This window comes from Trematomus bernacchii, unplaced genomic scaffold (assembly GCF_902827165.1).
Source record: "Trematomus bernacchii unplaced genomic scaffold, fTreBer1.1, whole genome shotgun sequence".
NCBI classification, from domain to species: domain Eukaryota; kingdom Metazoa; phylum Chordata; class Actinopteri; order Perciformes; family Nototheniidae; genus Trematomus; species Trematomus bernacchii.
This window is the reverse complement of record NW_022987714.1, coordinates 1,993,818-2,005,190: the sequence shown is the minus strand read 5'-3', so window position 1 is coordinate 2,005,190 and position 11,373 is coordinate 1,993,818.

The following is an 11,373-nucleotide window of genomic DNA, read 5'->3' as shown; positions in this document are numbered from 1 at the left end:
CATCATCATCAAATGGTTCTCTCTCGTCCAAAATCATTTGCAAGGCCCTCAGAGCAGAGAACCTTTTCGCCATCTTGATCAGCTGTGATAAGGACCCAAACTGGCGACACGCACGCACGCACGCACGCACGCACACACACACACACACACACACTACCCACACACCACAACACCATCACACCCACTACACACACACATCACAACACAACACAACACACACACACACACACACACACACCCACACACACACACATCACACACACACACACACACACTAACACACACACACAACACACACAGTTCACACACCACAACCAGCACATACACACACACCCACACACACACACACATGCACACACACACCACACCAGCCCACACACACACACACTACTACACACACACACCACACACCACACACAAGCACCACCACACACACACACACACACTACACACACAACACACACACACACACACTACACACACACACACACACACACACACACACACACACTCCACAATACATCACACCCACCAACACACACACACACCACACACATGCACACACACACACACACTACACACACACCACACACACACACACACACCCTACACACACACCCACACAGCACCACACACATCACACACACCTGACACACACACAACACCACACACACACAACACACACACACACACACACACACACACACACACACACACACACACACACACACACACACCACACACACACACCACACACACACACAAGCACACACACACACACACACACACACACACACACACACCACACACACACACACACACACACCACAACACACACACACACACACACACACACACACACACCACACACACACACACACACACACACACACACACACACACACACACACACACACACACACACACACACACACACACACACACACACACACACACACACACACACACACACACAGAGAGAGAGAGAGAGAAGGCACAGGACCTACAATTTCCACACTTTTGTTAGCCCCCCCCAGAACACCATACAAGGGTTAAAGGACTCACAGGGAACCTTGGCTCTCACTTCCTCTCTCTCTGAGGCACAGGTAAAGCTACACTGTGGTAGTCTAGTTTTAAGTCCATCGTTCAATGTCTCCGGTTCTCCCATCTTATTGGTTTACTTCATGGGGCCCATCAGTGGAAGTTTAGCATCAGGGACTGTAATTCATGTTCCTACATGTATGTGCAACTAAACAAGTGAATTTTACAAGTGTCCAAAGGACCAAAGCCATAGTAGTGCCTGGGCAGAGGAGAAAGCTTGCCCTGTGTGCACAAGTAAATCATCATTGGGGAAAGACAGGGTCACAGTTCTGACCCCGCTGCACCAGCAGGGCTTAAATCACAGCATCCCTTGGTGAATAGAGACAGTGCAGGCTACATAATAAAAACAGCATGATCCTTTGGACATGGCTGCTGTTTCAACTTTGCATATGGCGTGTTTCCCCTACAAGATATGGCCCTGCACAACTTGACCTGACTCACTTTAAGTACCAGCTTTACTCAATTTCTTCTTCCTCTGCAGACAGAACCTCCAGTGGATAGTGTAGGCAGGTTTCTTAGCTAATCGCTGTAGCCTCACCAGGTGAAACAGCTGTGCAAACGGGACACCAGTTACATTTTTGTCATGGGCATCCATACAGAGGACTGTCAGCACCTTGTCAACTGTTTGGCATAGTTTACGGCATTTTTTTGTGGGCTTTTCCCTTTGATTGAGTTTTTTTGTGTCCCTTGAGACACTATTGACAATGCTCTCTATCACTGATAATGCAAAGAATAGTTATAGGAAAAGTTGAAGAAATTGACAATAGTCTGATTAAACAAGATTATTGAAATATTTGAGCTAAATGTGGAAAGGAGAGCGCATATATGGATCTGTCTAAGGATGTTGTCCCCGCTGCAGATGTTCTCTGTATCTTAGGTCACCAGTACGGTCAGGGAGATATAGTGTGTTTTGTTCTTTGGCCAGAGTCAGAGAGACAGAGCATGCTAACTGTTAGTGATAGTGAATTGGCCATTATCATTATCAGCTCTGTGGTAGTGAGTGGCTCCCACTCTGTACAGGCGGCTCCATGTCTGACCTGTCTGTGGTGTGGCAAGGCGCTGCTCAGTTGGAGAACTAAATGCTGAGGGTTGGGGTCACTCAGCGTCTGCCGCCTCTCTTGAATATCTGCATGCCATTAACAGCAATGGCTCTGAGGACATGTTTTTCCTGAACTGGCCCTGTCTGGGCTCCTTTTCTTCAGAGGTGGCCCCTGGTCTTGAGGCTCTTGTCTATTTTGGGAGGTCATTTGGTGCCGGACACTCTGTCTCCCCCAACGCAGCCTGTCTCCTGATACTGCTATCAACCAGCCGGCTTTTAACAAGGAGCCACGGCAATTTACTAGAATGACGCCAAGCCGAGCAGTTATCAGGACCCCAACACCAGATTAGCTGGTTGCTCTTCTAATGAGCATCCTTGAACAGGGAAATGGAGGGGCGACTCAGAGTACAATAATAACACTATTATCCATGGTCCTGAAAAAACAGGAAATACTTGGCAAAGTGCACCATCTGACAAAATGCAATTTATTTTTCAAGTTCAGAGATATGATGAGATATTCCAGCTTAAAAAAACCCAAAAGAAAGACTCTGTTTTTCCTTGCTGCATGTATGAGTTCTAATACTAAAAATATTTGTGCGTTTGTTTGAAGTTGGGTAGTAGAAATGTAGGTGTAAATGCAACAAACAACCATGGCCAGGAAATAAACAGAGGACATTGTGATCGAGGTATAGAGAGTCTTAGTTTGTGTTAAAGGTGCTAATGCATGATCCAATAGTCATCTGTAAATGGAGAACAGTGAGGCCAGCAACACTGTTCAAAATAATTTCTCACAGATATAAAAAGGCATCCATGCGTTTTTCTGACTCTTGATAAGTAGGAAAAGTAGGACAAGTCTACCACAGCTGAACTTCACTGCAAACAGCCACTATCTCTTCTTTTTGGTGCTCTTGTTTGTCAGTCAGATCTGGAGCGAATGACTCAACTCGCAAAACTAGTCTCTGCCGTTCAGTGTGGCGACTGAGTTTTAAACTGGACTCTATGGCCTGCCCAACCCCGGCCTCTGTAAATGAAGTTAAAAATCATAAAACGTGTCTGTGCAGGGGTGATGTCATACTTGGCACAATGTTTCACTGTGGATTTTAGGAGGGTTAGATTTACTAGCATTCGGGAAACATTAAAAAGTAGTGGTTCACTCTAAGTGCCTGTGCTGTCGTGTTTCCCTAGCCCCCTCCTGACTTCATGCAGTATACCGCCACTGTTGGTGCAGAGCAGTAAAAACAGATATACAGGAGAACCTTGCAGAAAATATACTGGAACCATTGCAAAGTGTCTTCAAACAGGTTGGAAGTTTGTTGTTCCCAAAACGCCACGCTCTACTTCATCGAGCTCAATCATGGGATTAAGTAAATTATTATAAATAAATATCACTTTCCTGAGCATTTGCAAGTGAATATTATGCCAATGTGGGCGTGTGATATCTTCCTGGAGTGAAAAATCTGCTTACTGCCAGTTGGTTTTGGCTCGACTGCGCCTCTCCTCAAACAGTATTTCAATTTTGACTCTGCTTGTATGGACGGGTAGACCAACATGACATTTATGAATGCATTAGGTACATTTAGACAGTTCAGATGAACTGAGTGCAAGTATGCAGCAAATTATAATTCTGTGGTAGTTATGACTTTTAATTGCAGTCAGCTCCACTTTACTGTAGGCAAATTGCAGCAGCATATTAAAAATACATAACATCAGCTATGCTATAATACGTTTCAATGAGTGTGCTGTTAAGTGTGCACTTGATGGAGGCAGCTTGAAACAGGAAAGCCCCCTGTGGGGAGTTTGGACCCCTGGGGCAAGATGGCGCCCACACAAGAGAACCTGTGGCACCAGTTAGATATGACAGCCAGTGATTATGTTGCATCTTGACATAAAAGCATCCAATCAAATGGAGGTTTTCCAAAACAATAATAAGACGGGTGGGGGTTGTGTTGGGTCGAGACAGGGTGTGGCCCCCACCACAGGGCTTGTTACCTTTGCTCTTAGACACGCCTAATTTGCAGCCAGGAGGAATGTAATGATGATTAAGATGAAATCCCACTGAAAAGACAATGCCATTAAATCTGTTCTATGAAGATAGCATAGAGTCTGCCTACATGATAGAATTAAACACTTCCTATAGAGAGGATTATATTATTATTTCCACACCTTAGTCTTTATCGTGTTTCAAAAGTTACTTTCCCTTTGAGGAAGTCATGTCAGCGATACACGTAATGCATATAAGATTAAATATTGTGAGCACCGGAGGATCACTTTTGTATTGGTTCTTCCTGTGTGTGCGTGGCTGCGGACTATGGACAGGATTGTGTGCTGATCATGTTATGCTCATGTGGCTCGTTGTGACTCTATCCCCAGACTTTAATCTAAGTTTGTGTTTGTAGTCTTTGAGGTGTGGATTAGTGGGAGTGTTGAGTCAGGCCCAGGCGAGGGCCCAGGAGGTCAGCCCGGAGAGAGGCCCACGTACGCAGGCTCCAGTGCTGCTGAATGGGCCGATAATGGCCTGGATCAGAAGGAATGTGTTCATGGAGCCTTGCTACTGACAGCCGGCCCCTGGGGACACGAATTACTCTGACTGAAACAAAAAGAAGATGACAAAAAAACTGCCTCAGGCTCTGTCTCCCCGGACTCCTTGTCTCCAACTGGCTAAATGAATCAAATTGCCTCCAATTAAAGATTTAACTATTCTTCTTTCCCTTCGGCTCTCCCATTTTTCTCTCCCTCAAGTTTCATGATACAAAACACTTCTCACTGCATCATTGTAGAAAATAACACACAATAAGAAAGCTTTGTGATGTTTACGTAAGTAATATTGGAGGGCACTTGGGGTAAGCATCTGTTTTATCACAGTTTTTTTTTTTTAATAAATTATTATATGAGCTATAGAAATAGGTAAAATGTGTTTGAAAAAGATATCCTTGTTGTGCAATAAACAGGCAACACAACAACCTTTATATAAGCTTACGGTTTTCAAGTAGTTTGGTTTTGTGCTTAGATATGTTGAATTTCTAAATACACAGCTAATCTTCCCCAAACCACACCTCTCCTAAGTGCCCCTAACTTCTCAAACTGCCACTCATCCATACTTAGAGCAATTTTAACATTTTCACCACGTTGCAATCTTTGCAATGCCTCGATGCTCAGAGCCGTGTCAGTCAGGGTTCACTGTTGCCTCACTGCCCCGTACATTACCCAATGCGTTGTACAATACTTCAATTCTGTGTATTTATGATTGTCCTTTGATTGAGTTGTCCACTTTCCTTTCTCTTTGGAGAACATGCGGTAAAATTGTTTATATAGCCAGATTAGATCATACTATAACATAGTTTGCCAATTAAGTTTGATATAAATTATTATTACCAAGCACAATTTATGGAATTGGCTCAAATGCAACCATGAAATTAGCAAGAATATTAGATAAAGTAGGAATTATAAACACACATTTTTATTGTCCGTTTTTTCATAGCGAGTAAGCCAATCTCACACATGGTTTGTTTGGAAAACGACATTTACATGACAATGGAAATAAGAGTTTAAAAAATCTATATACCATTTTTTTTTTATTGCATCAATATTAAAAATAGGCTTGCTTTTTTAGTTTTGATAACAGCTCTGGTATTTTCTATTGTCACAAATGATTCTCTTGTTAAGGATGTATGAGTAAAACTTTATTTTAGGTACATTTGCTAATTATTTAGTTAGTTAATTTGGAATCTCAAGCCAGGCAGTAACATTACTTTACTCACTTCTCCGAAGAGGACTTTAACACAGTAGATCAATTAGAGAGCCAGAGAGCTGAGATCACCTTCAAATAAACGACAAATTAATTAGGCCCATATTTCATTACCACACATTTGCCCCAGGACTGAGCATGATCTTTTCTAAACTGGCACCCCTAACCAAATGGAGTTGATCCTTTTCGTGAACTTCCATCACAGCTTAATGCTTGTAATGAGACTTATTCGACGTCAGTATTTTTATTGTAACTGCAGCATCACATCAGCTCCCTGTGGCACAAATTGTCGTTACGATTGTTTGCCTTATTTTTTACTAAGACATTTATTTTGGATTAAAGGCCTGTTTTTAATACTATTAGTCACAGACATTAAGTCAGTTTGCTAATGGGGTCTACGCAGGAATAATCAACTGCTACACAGGGCTAGTTTGTTCTTGATGTTGTCTGTCTGGCGATTTGAGTCTGGCCTACGAAGGTTTACACTGGAATAGGACATAATTGTAAAAATGTTTTTTCCAATGGATTTGTAAGTGCTACAGTTTGTATATTCTTTCTCGCTGCCATGTTTAATGTGAGTTGTTCGCCTGCTTGTCTGAAGCGTGAGTGGGGATGGCTGGCGTGACCACTGCATTATTACCCAGGGGTCTCCAGGGGTGCATGGGCCTGGACCTTCACAGGGAGAGAGGCAGGCCAGGGGACCGGCCTGTGTGAACAGCTGTGCCCTGTTTTAGATCCGCGTACTCAGTTACCTCTTACTCTTTGAAGAAGTCTTTCCTTACACACTTTCACACATGCAGCACACATTAGTAGAGCTCAGATATGACTGTAGGATGAAAAGTTCAACCGCTAAACTTTGGTTTTTCTATTTGGAGCCAGATGGTTTTGGTGGCTTTTTAAATTGTGCTTTTGAAAATGGTGAATCTTCAAAGGTTCTTCAAAAGGAGCTTTATGGAATCATTAGTATCTGTTTTGAAAACGTGTCTCTTCGCTGATACAGGAAACAATTGTGAATCCTTATAGCTAGTAATCGCCCAATTTAAAACCAGAAAGTTCTTTGTAGAACCACAAATTGTTCTATGTGTAAGCTATAGTGGTTTTCCTTGCACTGTAACAGTGAAGCACATGGTCATCATGTGGTACAAAAGATTGTACATTCATACTGCGCTGCCACAGCAACATTTCAGAGAGATAGCCTCAATCCTATTTTAAGCTATGCCTGGCCTGACAGTTCTGCCTTAACTGTGTGACAGAGGAATTCAAATGCATGACAGAAATCACATAAAGAACATCACTTCTGCCTGATGACCACAAGATGTTTCCCTGTAGGAACTTCGGACCACCATGTTTAATGATGTAAGAGTTGTATTTGATGTATTCTGCAGTATCAAGAATACTAGATTCAGAAAAGCTTTTACATCATTCATCATTTGAGGTGATGTATCATCATATTTGTTCAAGCTGCATCAGCATTGGAGGAAGAGGGAGCCGTTTTAAACAGATTTTATTGGCATTGGCTGATCAGCATTTCTTAACCGCAGAGTATCGAGAGCGTCTCCAACAAGCGTGCCATACTTAAACAAACAGACGGATATATTAACAATTTATCAATGTGTAATAGTCATTGCTGATGGCAGCTTCAAGTGGAGCTTTGCCCTGATGAACATACATAATGAAGCAATCTACCCTATATGTACATTCATGTATTTAGTTCTCAACAAAGTTGTGTCAAATAGACTCAATTTATAAGTTATAATAATGAAACAGTTTGGATAAACATTCCTTTTGATAGTGATGAGCGAACAAAGAATACTGGTAAATTTCAGTTTTACATTATATTCATCCACTCTTTTACTATAAGTGTTACGGTACATCTAAATTGGCTTTTTTAGATCACTTACATTAAAAGTGCTTATTTGTGCTGGACCCCATACAGTGACAGACTAAGAAATATATATATTTTATAATATGCATGCCATTATCCAGTCTTTTGCAACAGTAAATGCCTCCAAATGTAAAAACGGTATGCCTATTTGTATTTTGTATCAAGCTTTGTATTCCTTTAAAAGTGGTCAAATCTTTGTTTGCCTGATAAATTAAGTTCCAGATGTCCAATGACTAAAAATGTATATAGGTTGAGATGTATAGTTAAAACAACTAAGATTTTAAGATCATAAAAGCTTAAAACTGGATTAAAAGGACATTTATGACAGCTTCTGACAGACAACCACAGCACTAATGCATGCACAAAGGGAATATGCAACTAACAGTTTTCTCCATGTGTTAATTTCTCTTGATTTAAAATGTCATGGAAACATTTGGGACCTGTGTGTCCCTGGTTAATGCTTTTGTGTTGCTATGCAATGCCATAAACGTGGATATGCAATGTAAGGGCATTTTGCATATATTCAGCTTTGACAGTGTGTCAACTCATGTAGATATTGGTGCAGGTTCTAAAGTGAACTCAGTGTAACAGTGACCGAGTCAAGACCTTCTTACAGGGTCACTGGATCATCCGTATGCAATTCATGCTGTACCAGATTCAAAGCATCTAATGTGTCTGCATGCTCCTGATGCTTCCAGACATTTTGCCTGACGTGAATCGGTTCCAGCAGCAGGAATAGCAGAGCAGACAGCCTCGGTGACTTATGAGCCAGCTGGGTTTTCCTTTGACTTAATTGAAAATTGCATGACACTGATTTAAATGAAGCGGTGCTCTGTAATAACAGTTTTCTTTTCCTTGTCTGACATGTGATTGAGTTACAAAGGGGAATGTATTTGCAACAGGTGCCTCTAACACAGTGCAGGCATGAGGGCCTCCATGTCCACCCTCAGTAACCTCCCTCTGCCCCAAAGCCTTCAGCCTGCCAGGGAAACCTGATTCCAGATCAGACACTGGCACACCGTGCTGCTGCTGCTGCTGCTCTCAAAGATTCAAGATCCAAAGGCATTATTGTCATATGTACAGTAGCTACAGTGTAGTCATGGCAATGAACAGCTTAAGTCTCAGGCTCCTCCAACAATGCACCATGAATATATATTTAAGAGATAAAGCAAATAGAAAGACAATATAAACAGTACAAGAAGTAATAGAGTAATAAAATAGTGCAAGAGAATGTTTCCAGGCTAATGTGCCCTCAGAGCTCAGAGGGCTCCAGAGATGTCCTGCTGAGGACAGGGTGTGTGGCATTTGTGTAGGTGTCTTTTAAAATGTCCATTTGATTTGTATTTGATTATATATGTTGCATTGTTGGAGGAGATCGGGTCTTGAGACTTTCATTGCCATTCCTACACCGTAGCTTATGTGCATATCTTGGCATTAAAACCTTTGAATCTTGATTATATGAATCTAGTTGATTTTAAAACGTGTGACGCATGCAATGACAACCTTTGTTACAGTTAAAACAAATGTTATTTAAAGTTTCAAATGTGTTTAAATTACTTAAAATAATTTAAAGAATGAACAGTCTAACAGTGTCATATAGGTCATATTTCAGTTAGGTGTGTTGTAGGTGGGGCAATAGTGTTGGCACATCATCAACTTTTAAAGGACAGTATTTCATTCATGACTCTTTACAAATCTAATATAGGATGTGGTTTTATTCACCAGCAGACAAGGCTTTAGTGCTTTTTAGCCAATCAGCAGTGCTTATTGGATCTGTTTAATACATAGTGGGGTGTGGCTTTGTCTCCCTGATTTCAGAGCCAGAATATGTTAACTCTTTAACAGGTGATCAGCTTTTAGGAATCAGAAAAGCAACAGAGTTCCCTGTCATTAACCGAGTAACCTGACAAGAAACTCAAGAGGAGGTGGAGACAGATTCGTAGAGATGTCGGTGAGTGTTGTGTCTCCAGCCAACATGGAGATCTCTGTCTCTAAAAGTGTGAAAGGTCAGAACTGTAGCTTCTATGTTTTATAACCTGAAGCTAAAAAGAATAGTTTGATGATAAAATATGAAAATATACTAGTATTGAAGTATTCGATGTTCTCGCGCCCAGGAGAGGAGCTTAAAATAACGAGACTAATGGAGTCTCTGAAAAGGTTCAAATGGGTAGTTTAATTAAGTAACGTGGTTAAAGAACAAGCATGGGTAATGGAGAGACAAAGCCGGTGATGTCTTCAGGGTGGGCTGCAGCGAAGGAAAGGGACTGAGTTATCTTCCGTCCTGTCTTTTTATCCACGTCTCGTTGTCCCCCGCTGTGAAGATAGTGGGACCGCCCTTCTCATCTGTGGGTTCGATATCGCGAGAGCACAGATGATTTCGACATTGGTATTCTCTGCCTATTTCCTTAAGCATTCTCTCCTCCTTATCTCTGTCATGACTTTCTATTTAATACCTTATAAACAGCTGTAATCGTTAGTTTAGAAGTCCTAAAAATGCTTCTATGGCACAGTTCTCATTTACGGTAGCTCCCTCTGACGTCATAGCTACTCACGTAATGTGTAAACACTCCAAGTCATTTTCACTTTACATTCAGTGGTGATAATATCCCAACGTCTATCGATGTAGTGTTAAAGTCCGTTCGTTTTTGGTGTATAACACTCCAAGTCATTTTCACTTTACATTCAGAAAACGTAATATTTAGTCACATGCTAACCGGATAAAGGATTTTCAGAATAAAAGCTTGGCATTGATTTCCTGAGAACTTCCAGGTTTTTCCACAATAAAACAGCTTTAAACTGACGATATATTTTAGACTGAATTATGCTGTTTAACATTGATTTTAATTTCTAACAATCCCTCCTTTCACACCTTTTAAGGTGTGAACACAATACTAAAAGTAATGAGTTCTTCATCTGACTGCTTTTAAACTGACGGTATGTTTTAGACTAAATCATGCCATAAAACATTGATTTTAATTTCTAACACTAGTCTGGTATCTCATACTGTGCTTCTCCCATAATTTCACCGCAAAGCAAGGGCCGCTCCATGTTATTATGTCCCTTACTAACTTAGTCACATATTTTATTTTTGTTAGACCTTCTACAACCGTCATGCTCCATGGCACTGAACTGTCTTACAGACCAAAAGTTAGTGATTTAAAAAAAAAAAAAAAAAACATTATTTTCAGCTTTGCAAGTGTTAGAAGCTGCATCTGAGACATGTTCTGTTTTTCTTTATTACTATTGTTGAGTGACTACCTATCCTGGTTATTTATTTACCTCAGATTAAATATACAATGGAGAAAGGATCCAAACATGGCTGAGCTATCTGAGGAGCATGAAATAAATAATATAAAATATAAGTACATATTTTCCCACTCGTTCTCCCAATATGCAACACTCACTGGTGTTACCTCGTTGATATACTGTATTTACAGTATTGTTGTCAGCATTCAGCAACATAACTGGGTGCCACCCATGGGAGGCACGGTCATAAAAGTTAACTTTGAAATGTTTAACTAAGCAATGATCTTCGGGAAGCAATTCTCTCAGGTCACTGCATCTGTAAGGAAATGGTAGTTTTACTTAAGAAGGGGAGCTAAT